The 19,882-nt window shown below is 38.5% G+C and overlaps 1 protein-coding gene across 2 annotated transcripts in view; it reads left to right on the forward strand.

Annotated features, from left to right (window-relative positions):
• The window catches only part of Nexmif (neurite extension and migration factor), a 197,348-nt gene that overhangs the window by 42,106 nt on the left and 135,360 nt on the right, over window positions 1–19,882 (forward strand). The window contains exon 1 of one of the 2 annotated variants that reach the window (XM_060375784.1): window positions 13,266–13,341. The exons of the other annotated variant lie outside the window; for it this stretch is intronic. The gene's annotated coding sequence lies outside the window, so the exon portion shown is untranslated. Of the gene's footprint in view, window positions 1–13,265; window positions 13,342–19,882 lie in introns of those variants that run through there. 2 annotated transcript variants of the gene reach the window in all.

Raw genomic sequence — 19,882 nt, forward strand, 5'->3', positions numbered from 1 at the left:
GCCCACTCCATGAAATGGAACTCATACGTAACACTGCTTGGGTGATCAAGAACCAGCGACTAGATAGCAAGGATCTATAACTTGGTAATAACAAACATCACTACTCTAAAACAAAATGTAGCAATAAAATGACTCCTAATGACATTCTGCTATACTCATAGGTCAGTGCATTGCTCAGCAATCAGAGAAGATTCTTCCTGCAGCATATGGGAACAAATACAGAGACCCACAGCCAGACATTATGCAGAGATTGAGAGGCTTTAGAACAGTCAGCCATAAATAAAATTTCTCTATCACTCCCCCTTTCCTAAGTAGGGATCAGGGAACACCACGCAAGAGGAGGATCTTATGGTTTTCTTTCTCCTCTTTTATTTATTTTATTCAGTTTACATCCTTGTAGCCCCTTCAGTCCATCCCGGACCTTAGGGTTTTCACTATTGTGAAAACACACCATGACCAAAACAACTCTTATAAACAAAAATATTTAATTGGGACTGGCTTACAGTTTCAGAAGTTTAGCCCATTATCATCATGGCATTATTAGCATGGCAGCATCCAGGCAGACATGGTGCTGGAGAAGAAGCTGAGAGTTCTACATCCTGATCTGCAGACAGCAGAAGGGGACTGTATGACATTGGCCAGACTTGAGCATATATGACCTCAAAGCCCTGCCTCCACGTTGACACACTTCATCTAACAGGACCACATTTACTCTAACAAGGTCTCAAATCCTAATAGTTTTCCCTCCCTATCCAAGAATTCAAACACATTAATTTATGGGGGCCAGGCCTATTCATACCACCACAAGGAGGTATAAAGAATATAAGAGCCAGATGGGATGTAAGACACCGTGAAAATAAGACCCTCTAAGTCAACAGGATGAAAGCTCATAAAAATTCATGGAGAAGGAGGCAGTATGCACAATGCCTGCACAGGTCTGCACCAAATCATCTGTGTAGAACACTTTCTTGGTATATATGAGACCCTTGATTAGATCTTGAGAACTAAAAGAACAGATCAGCTTAAATGGTAGCCTGGGAAGCTAACTCCATTTCTTCGTCATTTAAAAATATGTCAAAAACTGCTCATGGCTCGGTAGGATTAACATAGTGAGGATAGCTATCCTTCCAAAAACAGTCTACAGTTTCAATGCAATTCCAATCAAAATACCAACACATTTTTTACAGATCTTGAAAGAACAATTCTCAATTTCAGATGGAAAAACAAAAAAACCCAGAATAGTTAAAACAATCCTGTACAATAAAAGATATTCTGGAGGTATCTACATCCCTGATCTCAAGTTGTACTATACAGCAGCAGTAATACAAACAGTGATAAAAAATAAAAACAGTAATATAAAATAAAAACAGTAATAAAATAGTATTGGCATAGAAACATACTGATTGATCAATGGAATCAAATCAAAGACCTAGAAATAAACACACACATCTACAGACACTTGATGTTTTACAAAGAAACCAAAACCATACAATGGAGAAAAGATAGCACCTTCAGCAAATGGTGCTGGTCTAACTGGATATGTACATATAGACAATGCAAATAGACCCATATTTATCATCCTGCACAAAACTAAAGTCCAAGTGGATCAAAGACTTCAACATAAAACAAGACACACTAAATCTGTTAGAAAAAGTGAGGAAGAGCCTTGACCGCATTGGCACAGGAGACAACTTCCTGAACAGAACACCAACAGCACAGGCTCTAAGATCAACAATCAATAAATGGGACCTCATGAAACTGAAAAGCTTTTGTAAAGCAAAGGATACTGCCACCAGAACAAAACGATAGCCTACAGACTAGGAACAGATCTTCACCTATCTTACATCTGACAGAGGACGAATATCCAGAATATACAAAGAACTCAAGAAGTTAAACACCAATAAGTGGTCCAATTTTAAAAATGGGGTACAGAGCTAAACAGAGAATTCTCAAAAGACATTTCAGACTTAAAGTAATGCTCAATGTCCTTAGTCATCCGAGAAATGCAAATCAAAATGACCCTGAGATCGTACCTTACATACATCAGAATGGCTAAGATCAAAAAACTCGAGGGGCAACACATGCTGGAGAGGTTGTGGAGAAAGGGGAACACTTCTCCATTGCTAGTGGGAATGTAAACTTGTACAACCACTTTAGAAATCAGTCTTGCACTTTATAAAAAAATTAGGTGTACTACCACCTCAAGATCCAGCTGTACCACTCCTGGGCATATATCTGAAATATACTCCACCATTCATTAAGGACATTTGCTCAACTGTGTTCAAAACAGCTTTATTTGGAATAGCCAGAATCTGGAAACAACCTAGCCATCCCTCAACTGAAGAATAGGTACAGAAATTGTGTTACATTTACACTATCGAATACTATTCAGCAATTTAAAAAAAGGAAATCATAAAATTTGCAGGCAAATGGTGGGAAGTAGAAAAGATCATCCTGAGTGAGTCAACCCAGAAGCAGAAAGACACATGATATATACTCACTTATAAGTGGATGTTAGCTATATAATATAGGATAAACATACTAAAATCTGTAGTCCTAAAGAAGGTAAACAATAAGGAGGACCCTAGGGAAGAGGTTGAAACCCCACTCAGAAGGGCAAACAGGATAGACATTGAAAGTAGGAGAAGACAGGGAACATGACAGGAGCCTTCCACAAGGGGCCTCTCAAAGACTCTACCATCAGGGTATCAAAGGAGATATACTAAGACTCATTGCCAAACTTTGTACAGAGTGCAGGAAACCTTCTGGAAGAAGATTGAGATAAAAAAAAAAGACCTGGAGGGCACAAGAACTCCACAAGGAGGACAACAGAGCCAAAACACCTGGGCCCAGGACCCCTGCAGAGAGCAATACTACAACCAAGGGTCATGCATCGAGAGGACCTAGACCCATTGCTCAGAGGAAGTCCATAGGCTGCTCAGTTTCCAAGTGAGTTCCTAGTAAGAGGACCAGGGCTGTCACTGACATGAACTTTGTGGCTGTCTCTTTTATCATCTCTCCCTGGAGGGTGCAGCTTTGCCAGGCCACAGAGGAAGACAATGCAGCCAGCCCTGATGAGATCTGATAGGCTAGGGTCAGATAAAAGGGGAGTAGGCCTTCCCTATCATTAGCCTAAGAAAGGGGCATAGGGAGAGAAGAGGGAGGTGGGTGGGATTGGGAGGAGACTAGGGACTGGGCTACAGCTGAGATACAAAGCAAAAAATTGTAATTAATTAATTAATTAATTAAAATAAATAAAATGTCAAAAACAAGTTATCACGTAGTTAATGGGCAAATTATGTAGCCCTCCAAATTCAGTTATATTCTCAGACTCCTTCCTAACTCTAGCATTCTTTTGATTGTCTCCTTTAAAGAATGTCACAAGTCTGTCTTCTTTTTCTTGAGTAGTATCCCTTTGGTATCTAACATTGACAAATACGAAACGTTTGGGTTTAATCTGTCAAAGTACATTTAAATGAAAAGCAGCATCACAAGAGAGCTTGGGACCACAAAGAGCTTTCCTTGTAGTAAAGACCCTGTTAATTGAATTTTATATAAAGGCTCACCAGAAACATCTTTTTTCTAAGCCAAAATTTGTAACCATTTTCCAGGGAGACTTCAACTATGGGCTTTTCTGTGCAAATCAATTAGTGTTATGATTATGAAATAGCTTTCCTTTAAAATCATTTGTCACAGTGATAAAGTCTATCCCTTAACATATAGAGAAAGATTTTTGCCTTCAGCTTTTGCCTTTCAGTTGTCTTTTTGAATAGTCTACAAATAATGATTTGTGTGTGTGTGATTAAAACTAGAGCCTTACATGCTATGCAAGTGCTCTGCTACTGAAATGCATTATCACCTAAAATATATTTGAAATAGGTATTTTCTAGTGGAGAGTATAGTAGACCCCTTTCCTATGCTGAATAACTTAGTCCTCTGAATATTGTTCCTACCTTTATTGTCTTATATATAAACAAAATTTATAGCTTAAACCAATAACTTTATTGGATCAGAAGCCTATTATCTACTTATCCATATTACCATAACCTGCTAGTTCCTTCCCCAAATTATTTTAACTGATAATAGTTACTTAACATTAGTCTATTTTGTGTTAAAATGTCTCAAAATTATTTATTTCTTTTTACCTAATTTTGTTTGAACAGTACAAGTGATTAATAGAATTCTATACTTTGAACTTAAATAATTCCTTCCTTCCTTCCTTCCTTCCTTCCTTCCTTCCTTCCTTCCTTCCTTCCTTCCTTCCTTTCTTCCTTCTTTCTTTCTTTCTTCCTTTGTATATGTGTGGTTTTGAGACAGGGTTTCTCTGTGTAGCCTTGGCTACCCTCAACTCGCTTTGTAGACCAGGATGGCCTCCAACTCACAGAGATCCACCTACCTCTGCCTCCTAGAGAGCTGGGATTACAGGCATGTGCCAACATGCCCAGTTTTAAATACTTCTTTATATTGTATTTACTATACTATAAAAACCTAAGGAATTCTGTGCTTTAGTTGAAATCAGCTTTAAAAACATGTTTAAATACTTTTATGTCTTTTTGGATAATTTGCTCTTTATTCATTATTTCTTTTCTATTTTCTGCCTGTTAACTCCACACCCATTCTATTTTCTCCAACTTAAGAACTATCTTCCATCTCTGTCTATTCAAATCTTTCCCATTCTTATCTTAGTTAACTAAGTGTTTATCTTGAGAGGACAAAGACTTTTTTTTTTAATTTTGAAAACCTACATGCCACTAAATAATACCTTGACATAGTATACACTAAATTTTGAAATTTTGAATGTTCTATAACTAACTTATAAAGAAAAGATGACCTATCCATCCAAGAAGCTTTCCTAGGTAATTGTCCTTTTTGTCAACTTACATAAACTAGAGTTATCTGGGAAGGTGAACCTCCGAAGAGAAAATGCTTCCATTAAATTGCCTACAGGCTAGTCTGTAGGGCATTTTCTTGATCATTAATTGATATTGGAAGGTCCATCCCATTTGAGGTGTGTGGTACCATTCCTGTGCACATAGTCATAAGAAAGGAGACTGAGTCGGGCACAGAAAGCAAGCCAGTAAGCAGCATTCCTCTGTGGCCTTTATTTCAGTTCCTGCCTCCAGAACTTGATTTCCTACCCTGACTTACTCAGTGATGGACTGTAAACTGTCAGATGAAATAAACCACTTTCTCCCCAGTTTACTTTTGGTCAGACTTTTATTGCAGCAATAGGAAAGCAAACTAACAGAAATTGGTGCCAGGATCATCGAGTATTGCTGTGGCAGACATAGCCATGTTGTTTTGGAGAGGATTGTGTCAGGAGTTTGGAACTTTGGGCTGGAAATGCCTTTGACTACTTAAAGCATAATGGGCTATTCAGTAGAGGCTTGGAAGATACAAGTGTTGAGGGCAATGCAGACAATGGGGTTCTGGCTTGTGGAGTTTCAGAGGGAGGCAAAGACTCTATCAGGACGGTGTGATACATTTATTTTTTAATATTTAATTTAATTTTATTAATTACACTTTATTCACTTTGTTTCCCCCCATAAGCCCCTCCCTCTTCCCCTCCCAGTCCCACCCTCCCTCCCCCTTCTTCACGCATGCCCCTCCCCAAGTCCACTGATAGAGGAGGTCCCCTTTTCCTTCCTTCTGATCTTAGTCTATCAGATCACATCAGGAGCAGCTGCATTGTCATCTGCTGTGGCCTGGTAAGGCTGTTCCCCCCTCAGGGGGAAGTGATCAAAGAGCAGACCAATCAGATTATGTAAGAGTCAGTCCCTCTTCCCAGTACTATGTAACCCACTTGGACACTAAACTGCCATGGGCTACATCTGTGCAGGGGTTCTAGGTTATCTCCATGCACGGTACTTGGTTGGAGTATGAGTCTCTGGAAAGACACCTGTGTGCAAATTTTCTTGGTCTGTTGCTCTCCTTGTGGAGCTTCTGTCTTCTCCAGATCTTACTATTTCCCACTTCTTACATAAGATTCCATGCACTCTGCCCAACAGTTGGCCATAAGTCTCAGCATCTGCTTTGATAGTCTGCGGGGCAGAACCTTTCAGAGGCCCTCTGTGGCAGGTTCTTAGGTTGTTTCCTGTTTTCTTCTTCTGATGTCCATCCTCTTTGCCTTTTAGGATGGGGATTGAGCGTTTTAGTCAGGGTCCTCTCTCTTAATTAGTTTCTTTAGGTGTACAGATTTTACTAGATTTATCCTATGTTACATGTCTATGAGTGAGTATATACCATGTGTGTCTTTCTGCTTCTGGGACAGCTCACTCAGGATGATTTTTTGTAGGTCCCACCATTTACCTGCAAATTTCATGACTTCCTTATTTTTCTTTGCAGAGTAATACTCCATTGTGTAGATGTACCACAATTTCTGCATCCATTGTTCAGTTGAGGGGCATCTGGGTTGTTTCCAGCTTCTGGCTATTACAAATAAAGCTGCTACAAACATGGTTGAGCAAATGTCCTTATTGTATACTTGAGCCTCTTTTGGATATATGCCTAGGAGTGGCATGGCTAGATCTTGAGGAAGCGCTATTCCTAGTTGTCTGAGAAAGCGCCAGATTGATTTCCAGAGTGGTTGTACAAGTTTACATTCCCACCAGCAGTGGAGGAGGATTCCCCTTTCTCTACAACCTCTCCAGAATGTGTTGTCACTTGAGTTTTTCATCTTGGCCATTCTGATGGGTGTAAGGTGAAATCTCAGGGTCGTTTTGATTTGCATTTCCCTAATGGCTAATGACGTTGAGCAATTCTTTAAGTGTTTCTCTGCCATTCGATATTCCTCTACAGAGAATTCTCTGTTTAGCTCTGTTCCCCATTTTTTAATTGGATTACTTGGTTTGCTACTTTTCAGCTTCTTTAGTTCTTTATATATACACCGGATATTAGCCCTCTATCAGATAAAGGGTTGGTGAAGTTTCTTTCCCAATCTGTAGGCAGTCGTTTTTTTTGATGATGGTGTCCTTTGATTTACAGAAGCTTTTCAGTTTCATGAGGTCCCATGTATTGATTGTTGCTCTTAGAGCCTGTGCTGTTGGTGTTCTGTTCAGGAAGTTGTCTCCTGTACCAATGAGTTCTAGGGTTTTCCCCACTTTTTCTTCTAACCGATTTAATGTGTCTGGTTTTATGTTGAGGTCTTTGATCCACTTACACTTTAGTTTTGTGCAGGGTGATAAGTATGGATCTATTTTCATTTTTCTACATGTAGACATCCAGTTGGACCAGCACCATTTGTTGAAGATCCTATCTTTTTTCCATTGTATGGTTTTGGCATCTTTGTCAAAGATCAGGTGTCCATAAATATGTGGGTTTATTTTTGGGTCTTCTGTTGGGTCCCATTGATCTACCATTCTGTTTCTGTGCCAGTACCATGCAGTTTTTAGTATTGTTGCTCTATAGTACAGCTTAAGATCAGGGATGGAGATATTTCCAGAAGATCTTTTATTGTAGAGGATTGTTTTAGCAATTCTGGGTTTCTTGTTATTCCATATGTAGTTGAGAATTTTTCTTTCCAGGTCTGTAAAGAATTGTGTTGGTAATTTGATAGGAATTGCATTGACTCTGTAGATTGCTTTTGGTAAGATGGCCATTTTTACTATGTTAATCCTGCCAAGCCATGAGCATGGGATATCTTTCCATTTTCTGATATCTTCTTCTAATTCTTTCTTCAAAGACTTGAATTTATTTTCATACAAGTATTTGACTTGCTTGGTTAGGGTTACACCAAGGTACTTTATGTCATTTGTGGCTATTGTGAAGGGTGTTCTTTCCCTAATTTCTTTCTCAGCCCTTTTATATACAGGAGGAGTACTGATTAATACTTGCAAACCGAATACAAGAACACATCAAAGATATCATCCACTATGATCAAGTAGGCTTCATCCTAGGTATGCAGGGGTGGTTCAATATATGGAAATCCATCAATGTGATCCACCATATTAACAAACTGAAAGAAAAAACCACATGATAATCTCCCTAGATGCTGGAAGAGCATTTGACAAAATACAACATCCATTCATGTTTAAAGTATTGGAGAGAGCAGAGATACAAGGTACATATCTAAACACAGTAAAGGCGAGCTACAGCAGGCATATAGCCAACATCAAACTGAATGGAGAGAAACTTAAAGCAATCCCACTGAAATCAGGGACAAGACAAGGCTGCCCACTCTCTCCATATCTCTTCAACATAGTTCTGTAAGTCCTTGCTAGAGCAATAAGAGTTGAAGGAGATAAAGAGGATACAAATTGCAAAGGAAGAACTCAAATTGTCACTATTTATAGATTATATGATAGTATACCTGAGTGACCCCAAAAACTCTACCAAGGAACTTCTACAGCTGATAAACACCTTTAGCAAAGTGGCCAGATACAAAATTAACTCAAAAAAATCTGTGTGATACATTTAAAATAAGAATATGTGATATCTGCTCAGCTGGGGCTGAAGAATCAACCATGATTAACAGACCAGCATCATTGAAGTGAAAATTTTGCTCTTCTGGAACAACTGATGCTGGTTCTTGGGGCTTAGAAATCAGCTGCTATAATTACTAGCATCACTGAGATGAAATCTTCTGGGACTCTTTCCTCTGAGCCAGCACACAGAAACTGTGGTCCAGAGGGGACAAAGGCAGGAAATAATCATGGCAGAAAAACTTGGTAATGTATAGAGTCTCCTGTAGGGTGCTAGTTTTGAAGGCATAAAGGAGTCACAAGCCTTAGCACTGTTTGAGAGGCTAGAAAGTCTAGTGGTGAGGGTGCTGCCAAGTTCCAGTGGAGACCACAGAATATTGGAGATGACATATCTGTAGAAAACCACCAAGGACAGTAGTAGCTGTGGAGTGCAACTGGCCTGAGCCAACAGGACAAAAACTGTGTGTGTGTTGTGGGTGGGAAAGCGAGAGAAATGGAACTGCCCAGGGCCTTTGGAGTTCAGAGAATTGTGATTGGGTCCCAGATACCACACACGGAACCTTTTATACTGTTCAAGTTTGGTTTGCTTTGATTTGATGTTTGACTGTACCCTGGTTTTTCCCTCTTGGACTAAAACATTATGTAATTTCCTTTTTATTTTTATAAGACCCTACAATTAAGAAATTTTAGACTTTAAAAGAGACTTAGAGATTTTAAATAGAATGAACTTTTTAGCATGTTTGAGTTTTTAGACTGTGGAACTTTTAAAGTTGTGTTTTATATTGTGATATTAACATTAATGTGAGACATTGGGGATAAACTGAAAAAGGAAGGCTTAACACAAGTGACCATGTTCTTCTTTATCCAAATTTCTATATCCTTTTTAACTTTCAGGCAGTTCAGATTTAAGTATGTGTTTATGTGGAAACTGTAACCCTTTAAAACTGTCATTCTATCCATAGCTCTTGAAAAATATTAATTATATGGGCCTCATACAGTAATTACATGAGATTTTTGTTCTACAACATTTGGCATACTGCATTGGCTGAGTAAAGAAATGGATGAACACCTATATTTATTAGAACTGTGGAATGGAAGTATGAGTATTTTCAGTCTGAGTCATCATTACCAAGGTGGGTTGAAGACTCCCACCATATTCAGCCTAAGGTGATGAAAGGGTCACCAATTATAAAGAAATATTTAGAGCAAAGATATTCCAGATTCTTCCTAATTTCAGTACTTACATCTAGCGACAGACATTGGAAATAGGAGAAGACAGGAGCAGGACAGGAGTCTTCCACAGAGGACTTCTGAAAGACTCTACCCATCAGGGTATCGAAGGAGATACTGAGACTCATAGCCAAACTTTGAGAACAGTGCAAGAAACCTTATGGAAGAAAAAGGAGATAGACCTGGAAAGGACAGGAACTCCAAAGGAGACCAACAGAGCCAAAAAAAAAAAAAAAAACCTGGGCCCAGGGCTCCCTGCAGAGACTGATACTCCAACCCAAGTCCATGCATAGAGAGGACCTAGAACCCCTGCTCAGAGGAAGCCGATTGGTTGCTCAGTTTCCAAGGGGTTCCTTAATAAGAAGAGCAGAGGTTGTCTCTGACAAGAACTCAATGGCCGGCTCTTTGATCATTTCCCCCTAGCGGGGTGGGGGGGCTGCAGTCTTGCCAGGCCACAGAGGAAGATGATGCAGCCAGCCTTGATGAGACCTGATAGGCTAGGGTCAGGTAGAAGGGGTGGAAGTCCTCCCCTATCAGTGGACTAAGAAGAGGGCATAGGGGAAACGAAGGAGGTGGGTGAGACCGGGAGGAGATGATGGAGGAGGCTACAGCCGGGATACAACGTGAATAATTGTAGTTAAGAGATAGATAGATAGATAGATAGATAGATAGATAGATAGATAGATAGATAGATAGATAGATAGAAGAGATAGATAGATAGATAGAAGAGATAGATAGATAGATAGATAGATAGATAGATAGATAGATACATTTTAAAAAGGAAATATCTACCGTCTTTCACTCTCATAATCTTTCATTTGAAGTTTATAATTTATGAGCTTAAACTTGTTGTTTATATATATTTACCATTTTAAGATTTACCATTATTATAAGCAGGCATGCCTGAACAGATATAATTTATTTACTACACTAGGTTGGGTTATTATAAAACTTTATCATAGTCTGTGTGCTTATAAACAATAAGATACCATTTTCACAGTTTAGGATGCTAGAGATTCTAACACATGTAAACTCATGATGAGGGCTTACTTTCTGGTCCACAGATAACTTTGAAGTGTACCTTATTTGAAAGAAAAGTCCTTGCAGGTGTAATTAAACAATATCAACATGAAGAGATCATTATGGATTATTTTGGCGGGCCCTAAATGTGTGTGTGTGTGTGTGTGTGTGTGTGTGTGTGTGTGTGTGTTTTATAAGAAAGGAAGAATCTCCTAAGGTCTACAGAGCATGTAGTGCTGCTGCTGCTACCTTGATTTTAGATTTCTGACGTTTTGAACAGCAAAGAATAAATTGCTACCATGTTTGTAGGAATTTGTTACAATAACCATGAAAAATGAATACAGTTAATGTTTCAAATCCACGATAATTTGAGGTTAACATAGATCCAGTAAAAAACATGTGGCTTTTTTGTCCGATAGCTTGAATTTGATTTGTTTATCATGGAAGAAAATCAGCTAGTAGGTTTAATAAAGATACTGTTCTTACTACAATTTTATTCATTTTTGTGGGAAGAGGCAATGATAACAGGTAAGTAGAAGTCAGAAGACAACCCACAAGAGTCAGTTCTCTTCTGCCATGCAGGTCTTGAGGAATAAATCCAGGTCCTTTCGGGCTTGGTGGAAAAGTACCCTTACTACTAAGCTATCCAACCAGCCTGATATTATCATTTTAAAGCAAATAAGAGCACGCTTTCTATAAGAGAAAAACAGAAATGTGGAAAAAAATCATACCCTCAAATATTATTTAATAGGCAATAATGTTTTGTCTGTGGAAGAAAACTTAGTAAGTAAGCAGTCCAGGCCAGATATGAGTTTTCTATCAGTGATTATATGACAAGAAACTCTTCCTTAGAGAGCATTCAGTTGAAAGGAGGAGGTGCCAGTCATCTGTCATTTAATTGTCTTGACTATTTTGGTTGACTAAAGAGCTATTTGATGCGATAAGTGAATTTATATCTCACCAAACATCTGACTTGTAGTGTATGCTCAAACTTTTATTTCATATTATATTAATCTTAATGTATAGTTTTACTATAAAAATGTGTAGACTTGAATTTTTTGAAAGAATTGTGTGTGTGTGTGTGTGTGTGTGTGTGTGTGTGTACCTGTGAAGGCCAGAAGAGGGTGATACAGGGGATGCACACTGCTACCTTAAAATTGTATTTCCCAAAAGGCGCTGTAATTGAGATGGCGAGACAATGCCTATGAACTGTGATTTTTAAGTAACAAATATATGCCTTCATAAATCAGCATTTGCATATTAAAATTAGTATTGTCTTAAAATTGGTCACTTTAGGAAATACATACATACATACATAATATTAGTCTCACAAAACTGACATTACTTAAAAGTCTTTTGGAACTCTCTAGCAATATTTTCTTCAGAGTTTGAAGTATGTTGCTTAGAACCTTAATGGGTAGAAGCTATATCACTTGGAACCTATTTGGTCTTTTCTAAATTAATTTCTTTAAAGTAGAACACATTTATACAAAAACTCAGATTTGTTTTCTAAAGAAAACTGTGTTTCATTACTTTATGAACACATTTTATCAGTAATGAAATGAGATATGTAGAATTTTCTATTGCGATTTTCTACCCCAGCATGGGTTCCTTGCTTCCAATTTCAGATAAGAAGAGTCAATTAGAAATTGCTATGGATCAATAGTTCCTATGTGCCTCCTAATATCTTTATTTTTAAATTAAAATACCTGCTGGCAGGTAAATGGTGGGACCTGGGAAGGATCATCTTAAGTGAGCTGTCCCAGAAGCAGAAAGACACACACGGTATATATTCACTCATATAGACATATAACAGGATAAACCTACTAAAATCTGTACATCTAAAGAAACTAATCAAGAGAGAGGACCCTGACTAAAACGCTCAATCCCCATCCTAAAAGGCAAAGAGGATGGACATCAGAAGAATAAGAAAACAGGAAACCACCTATAAACCTGACACAGAGGGCCTCTGAAAGGCTCTCCCGCAGACTATCAAAGCAGATGCTGAGACTTATGGCCAACTGTTGGGCAGAGTGCATGGAATCTTATGTAAGAAGTGGGAAATAGTAAGATCTGGAGAAGGCAGAAGCTCCACAAGGAGAGCAACAGAACCAGAAAATTAGAACACAGGTGTCTTTCCAGAGACTCATACTCCAACCAAGTACCAAGCATGGAGATAACTTAGAACCCCTGCACAGATGTAGCCCATGGCAGTTTATTGTCCAAGTGGGTTCCATAGTAATGGGAAGAGGGACTGCCTCTGACATAATCTGATTGGCCTGCTCTTTGATCCCCTCCCCCTGATGGGGGAACAGCCTTACCAGGCCACAGAGGAAGACAATACAGCCACTCCTGATGTGATCTGATAGACTAAGATCAGAAGGAAGGAGAGGAGGACCTCCCCTATTAGTGGATTTGGGGAAGGGCATGGGTGAAGAAGGGGGAGGGAGGGTGGGACTGGGAGGGGAGGAGGGAGGGGTTTATGGGGGGATACAAAGTGAATAAAGTGTAATTAATTAAATTAAATTAAATTAAAAAATACCTGCTGGCATCACACCATTATTTATTGGTATGTGTATGGGTCATGTATTTTGCAGGTATTGGCAGAGGTCTCTGGATCAGAATTGGTTCTGAAGAGCTGTGTTTACAAGACCTCATCTACATGCAGATAGTAAGATCATCTTCCTTGCCACTTTTTCAGCCTCTGCCTCCTGCCTAATTCTAAAAATCAGTTTGACTTAATTCAAATTTTTGTTATGTCAGGACTGCCCTCTAGATACAAATTTCTGTTTCATTTAGGTTTTTTTTGTTTTTTGTTTTTTGTTTTTTTTGCATAAGAAACAACCCCCAAATATATTCATTCAAAATAACAAAGCTGATTCGTTTCTGAAGTCACACTAACTTACTAGTAACAAGTTACATTGTTAGACAGGCCCCTATGGCTAAATGAGTTAAAAATGTGGATATACCAAATATAGTACATGAAACATAGAGCATATATATGATAAATACTTATTACCTGCTTGTGTAAATTAAAATGTAGCTAATTTCTTTTGTTTAATTAAATTTTTATTTTGTTAAATTAATTACATTTTATTTGATTTCTATCCCATCTGTAGTCCCTTCTCTCATTGCTTCCTCATCCCACCCTCTATCACTAATCTCCTCCCATGCCCCTCTCCAAGTCCACTGATAGGGGAGGTCCTCCTCCCCTTCCATCTGACCCTAGCTTATCAGATCTCTTCAGGACTGGCTGCAATGTCCTCCTCTGTGGCCTGTCAAGACTGCTCCTCCCTTGGTTGGGGGTGGGCGGTCAAAGACACAGATACTGAATTCATGTCAGAGACAACCCCTGTTCCCCTTACTAGGAAAACCATTTGGATACTGAGCTGCTATGGGCTACATCTGATCTGAGCAGGGGTTCTAGGTTATATCCATGAATGGACCTTGGTTGGAATATCAGTCTCAGAAAAGACCCCTGTGCCCAGGTATTTTGGTTCTGCCGCTCTCCTTGTGGAGCTCCTGTCCTCTCCCGGTCTCATTAACCTACCCCTTCTTTCATATGATTTCCTGTACTCTGCCCAAAGTTTGGTTATGAATCTCAGTATCTGCTTTGATAGAGTGTTTCAGGGGCCTCTGTAGTAGGCTCCTGCCCTATTTCTTGTTTTCTTCTTCCAATGTCCATCCCATTTGTTTTTGTAAGTGAAAATTGATCATCTTACACAGAGTCCTCCTTCTTGTTTAGATTCTTTAGGTGTACAGATTTTAATATGTTTATCCTATATAATACATATAGTATCTACTTGAGTATATACCATGTCTTTCTGCTTCTGGGATACCTCACTCAAGATGATCTTTTCTAGATCCCACCATTTGCCTACAAATTTTGTGATTTCCTTGTTTTTAATTGCTGAGTAGTATTTCATTGTGTAAATGTACAGCAATTTCTGAATCCATTCCTCTGTTGAGGGACATCTGGGTTGTTTCCAGGTGCTAGGTATTACGAAGAAAGCTGCTATGAACATGGTTGAGCAAATGTCTTTGGTGTGTACTTGAGCCTCTTTTGGATATATGCCTAGGAGTGGTATAGCTGGATCTCGAGGAAGTGCTATTCCTAATTGTCTGAGAAAGCACCAGATTGATTTCCAAAGAGGTTGTACAAGTTTACATTTCCACCAGCAATGGAGGAGCGTTTCCCTTTCTCCACATCCTCTCCAGCATACATTGCCATTTGAGTTTTGATCTTAGCCATTCTGATGGGTTTAAGGTGAAATCTCAGGGTAGTTTTGATTTGCATCTTCCTGATGGCTAAGGATGTTGAATGAACATTGATTTAAGTGTTTCTCTGCCATTCTGTATTCCTCTACAGAGAATTCTCTGTTTGGCTCCATACAGCATTTTTTAATTGTATTACTTGATTTGTTTTTCTTTAACTTCTTAAGTTTTTTATATATATTGGATATTAGCCACCTGTCAGATATAGGGTTGGTGAAGATCCTTTCCCAGTCTGTAGGCTGTCATTTTGTTCTGACAACAGTGTCTTTTGCTTCATAGTCTTTTGCTTTTCAGTTTCATGAGGTCCCATTGATTGATTGTTGATCTGAGAGCCTGTGCTGTTGGTGTTCTTTTCAGGAAGTTGTCTCCTGTGCCAATAAGTTCTAGGCTCTTCCCCATTTTTTCTTCTAGCCGATTCAGTGTGTCTGGCTTTATGTTGAGGTCTTTGATCCACTTGAGCTTTAGTTTTGTGCAGAGTGATAAATATGGCTCTATTTTCATTTTTCTACATGTAGACATCCAGTTTGACAAGCATCATTTGTTGAAGATGCTGTCTATTTTTCATTGAATGGTTTTGGCTTCTTTGTCAAAAATCAAGTATCTGTACGTGTGTGAATTTATTTCTGGGTCTTCTATTCTGTTCCATTGATCCATCATTCTGTTTCTATGCCAATACCATGCAGTTTTTATTACTATTGCTCTGTAGTACCGCTTGAGGTCAGGGATGGGAATACCTCCGGACTATCTGATGTTGTACAGGATTGTTTTGGCAATTCTGGGTTTTTGTTTGTTTGTTTGTTTGTTTGTTTGTTTGTTTTTTTCCATATGAAGTTGACAATTGTTCTTTCAAGGTCTGGAAAGTATTTTGTTGGTATTTGATGGGAATTGCACTGAATCTATACATTGCTTTTGGCAGAATGGCCATTTTCACTATGTTTATCCTACTGATCCAAGAGCACAGGAGATCTTTCCATCTTCTGATATCTTCAATTTCTTTCTTCAGAGACTTGAAGTTTTTTTCAAACAGGCCTTTTAATTGCTTGATTAGCATCACACCAAGTTAGGTTATGTTATTAGTGGCTATTGTGAAGGGTTTTGTTCCCTAATTTCTTTCTTGGCCCTTTTGTTTTTGGTATACAGGAGTGATTCTGATTTTTTTTTAGTTCATTTTTTATCCAGCCACTTTGCTGAAGGTGTTCTCTGGTTGAATTTTGGGGGCCGCTCATGTATGCTATTATATCCTCTGCAAATAGCAATACTTTGACTTCTTCCTTTCTTATTTGTATCCCCTTGATCTCCTTTAGTTGTAATATTGCTCTAGCTAGGACTTCAAGTACTATGTTGAAGAGATACGGAGAGAGTGGGCAGACTTGCCTTGTCCATGATTTCAGTGGGATTGATTTAAGTTTCTACCTCTTTAGTTTGATTTTCAGTATAGGGTTGCTGTAGATTGTCTTTAGTATAAGCATGTGCCTTGTATAAATGATCTCTCCAAGACATTAAATATGAATGGGTGTTGGATTTTGTCAAATGCTTTTTCAGCATCCAAGGAGATGATCATGTTTTTTTTTTCTCCTTCAGTTTGTTTATATGGTGGATTACATTGATGGATTTCCATGTATTGAACACCCCCTGCATGCCTGGGATGAAGCTTATTTGGTCATGGTGGATGTTATCTTTTATGTGTTCTTGGATTTGGTTTCAAGTATTTCTGCATCAAAGTTCATAAGAGAAATAAGACTGAAGTTCTCTTTTTTTGTTGGGTCTTTGTGAGTTTAGGTATCAAGGTGACTGTGGCTTCATAGAATGAGTTTGGTAATGTTTCTTCTGTTTCTATTTTGTGGAGTAGTTTGAAGAGATTTAGAGTTAGCTCTTCTTTTAAGGTCTGGTAGAATTCTATGATGAAACCATTTGCACTGGGCTGTTTTGTTTTGTTTTTGTTTTTGTTTTGAAGGGAGACTGTTGATGACTGCTTCTATTTCCCTGGGGGATATAGGACTATTCAATCTATTTACCTGATCTTGATTTAATTTTGGTAAATGGAATTTTACTATATTTTCAAATTTTGTGGCAGATACGCTTTTGTGGTAAGACCCAATGATTGTTTGGATTTACTCAGTGTTTGTTGTAAAGTCCCATTTTTTGTTTCTGATTTTGCTAATTTGGATAGTTTGGCTAAGGGTTTGTTGATTTTCTCAAAGAACCAGCTCTTGGTTTCATTGATTCTTTGAATTGTTTTGTTTGTAATTTATTGATTTCAGCGCTGAGCTTGGACATATCTAGCCATCTACTGCTCTTGGGGGTGTCCGCTTGTGTTTTTCCTAGGGCTTTCAGGTGAGCCATTAAGTTGCTTGTATGAGGTGTTTCAAATTTTTTCTGGAAGACACTTAATGTTGTGAAATTACCTCTTAGCACTGCTTTCATTGTGTCCCATAAGTTTGGGTATGTTGTGCCCTCATTTTCATTGAATTCTAGGAAGTCTTTAATTTATTTATTTCTTCCCTGACCCAGATGTCATTGAGTAACAAGTTGTTCAGTTTCTATGTGTGTGTAGGCTTTTTGCTGTTTCTGTTGTTGTTGAGATCCAGCTTTAGTCCATGGCGGTCAGATAGGATACAAGGGATTATTTCAGTCTTCTTGTATCAGCTCACGTGTTGTCTCCTCTCATCCAGGGAGCCTCAATGTCTATATTCTGGCTTCAGTTGCCCCTCCACTCACCAATTTCGGAGTTTCAGATCCTCTGCTTCTCAAATAAGGTGGGTGTTGCTCCTGCCATCTTTGATCTCCCAAAATATAGCTAATTTCTAATTCTAACGTATGCTTCAACAAAAATAGTTAGTTTTGCATCTACATCACAATGCTTCATTTGTGTTAAAAAAATTTTTAGTTCCTATGCACTTGAAATATTTCCTCTCCAGGATCAATACATTCAGGTCCTTTTATCACCTTTGTATGTCAGAATTTATAGATAATGTGTAAAAGAGGGAGAAATGAGTAGTAACAAATGCTTATTATAGTCCACAGGCCAGATATCCATGTGGCACAATGATTTTGAAAACGTTTTGTGATAAGGGTAAAATATGTCTAGGCCTTAAAATTCAAGTAGAATTCAGATGAACTGAAAAAGGATATGAATACATCCTTTCCATGAGTTGAAGGGGGTTTGACTAAGTCATGTGCAATGCTGATTATAATTATTATAGGTTGTAGCTGCCTAGGAAAAGAGAGGTTCTGAAGAGGGGAGGTAGTTGCAAATTGAAGATGGTTTCATTCTTTAAGGCTCCTGTAGCAGCTAGCATGGCTAAGGGTGGCTGGGAGGAAGAACATAGCTTTTGCCAATGTAGATCCTCTTGCTTTGGGGGAAAAAAAGGATACTAATTACTGTAGATGCTAATTGTTTCTATTTGAAAATTCTTATAGTGGTTTTCCTGAAACACGTTAAGTGAACATTAGGTGGGTAACTAAATCACTGCCAGTAAAAAATCTTTACTACTCATGTGGAAAGATTTAGTTGCATAAGGAAATGAGTTTGGTACCTCCTTTTCTATTATACTCTTCTTGGGAGCTGATAATTGCAAATGTTTTAAGAGAAAAGGTTATAATTAGTGTTCTGGAGTTGTGGCTTGTAGCTTTTTTCTCCTTTGAGATTTTATGTTTATTTTTTAAATGACTCACTTGGAGGAATATCAGTTGCCAAAAACTCACCATATCCACTTGTGTTCTTGAATTATAACACAAATGCACTGGGAATGATGGCACATACCTTTAACCCCAGAACTTGGGAGAGAGAAGCAGGCAGATCTCTATGAGTTTTAGGACAATCTGGTCTACATAATTAGTTCTGGGTCAGCCAAAAGTATATCATGAGATCCTGTCTCAAAAACATCAAACAACAACAACAATATATTTGTATAGTGTTAGAATAGCTCTATGTATAGTGAGAGCAGTATATTGCGATTCATTCTTTATTTGACTGGCCATATAGGCCCATAAGGGGGGCAGGGGCTGTCTCTGGCATGAAGTCAGTGGCAGGTTCTTTAATCATATCACCCTGGGGGGGGGGGTGCAGCCTTGCCAGGCCACAGAGGAAGACAATGCAAGCAGTCCTGAAGAGACCTGATAGGCTAGGGTCAGATAGAAGGGGAGGGGAGGAGGACCTCCCCTATCAGTGGGCTAGGGTAGGGGTATGGAGGAAAAGAGGGAGGGAGGGAGGACTGGGAGGAGATGAGGGAGGGGGTTACAGCAGGAATAAGAAGTAAATAAATTGTAATAAATAATAAATAAACAAAATGTAGCATCTTCACTCTCTCTTCCCCTTATGCTTACCTTTTCCTCCTTGCTTCCCTGCCCAAATATACCTTGAGATCTTGGCATGTTAGCTAACAATTTTTTAAACCCGTGGGGTTTCTAGCCTTCATCTAAAACAAAGTCATAGTGTGTGAGTCATTTGAACAATACCTAAAGTGAGACTTTATCTATTTGTTTGTTTGTTTTTTTTCCTTTACTTTTGTCTGCTTTTCAGCTGTGTGTATCCTCACAGTAAATTTTTCATTTTCTGATGGAGGAAGGGGCATAAAATCTTTTTATACCGTAGTGAAAATATTATTTGATTATTTTCATTTATCATAGTTTTTATTTTTATGTATCCCTCCTTCCCCTCAGAACTGATTGCTGAGGTATGCGTAGTATACACTCGTTTTCGAAATGTTCAATTTAGGGTTCTTATTTCTAAGGTCTGGGAGCACCTAGTACCTAACAGATGGCATCTTTATATGACCATTAATTCTCCATACAAAATAACTGCGCTATTTGAGTTCATTTAGTAAAATAATTATTGAGCTGTAGCCACTGCTAAAAAATTGTGAGCAATTAGAACAAACTCTGGCTCATTTGGAATGTGAATGTCCAGCTGGTTTTACTAAAAACTAGTTTTAGTA

Source organism: Meriones unguiculatus, chromosome X (genome assembly GCF_030254825.1).
Source record: "Meriones unguiculatus strain TT.TT164.6M chromosome X, Bangor_MerUng_6.1, whole genome shotgun sequence".
Taxonomy (NCBI): Eukaryota; Metazoa; Chordata; class Mammalia; order Rodentia; family Muridae; genus Meriones; species Meriones unguiculatus.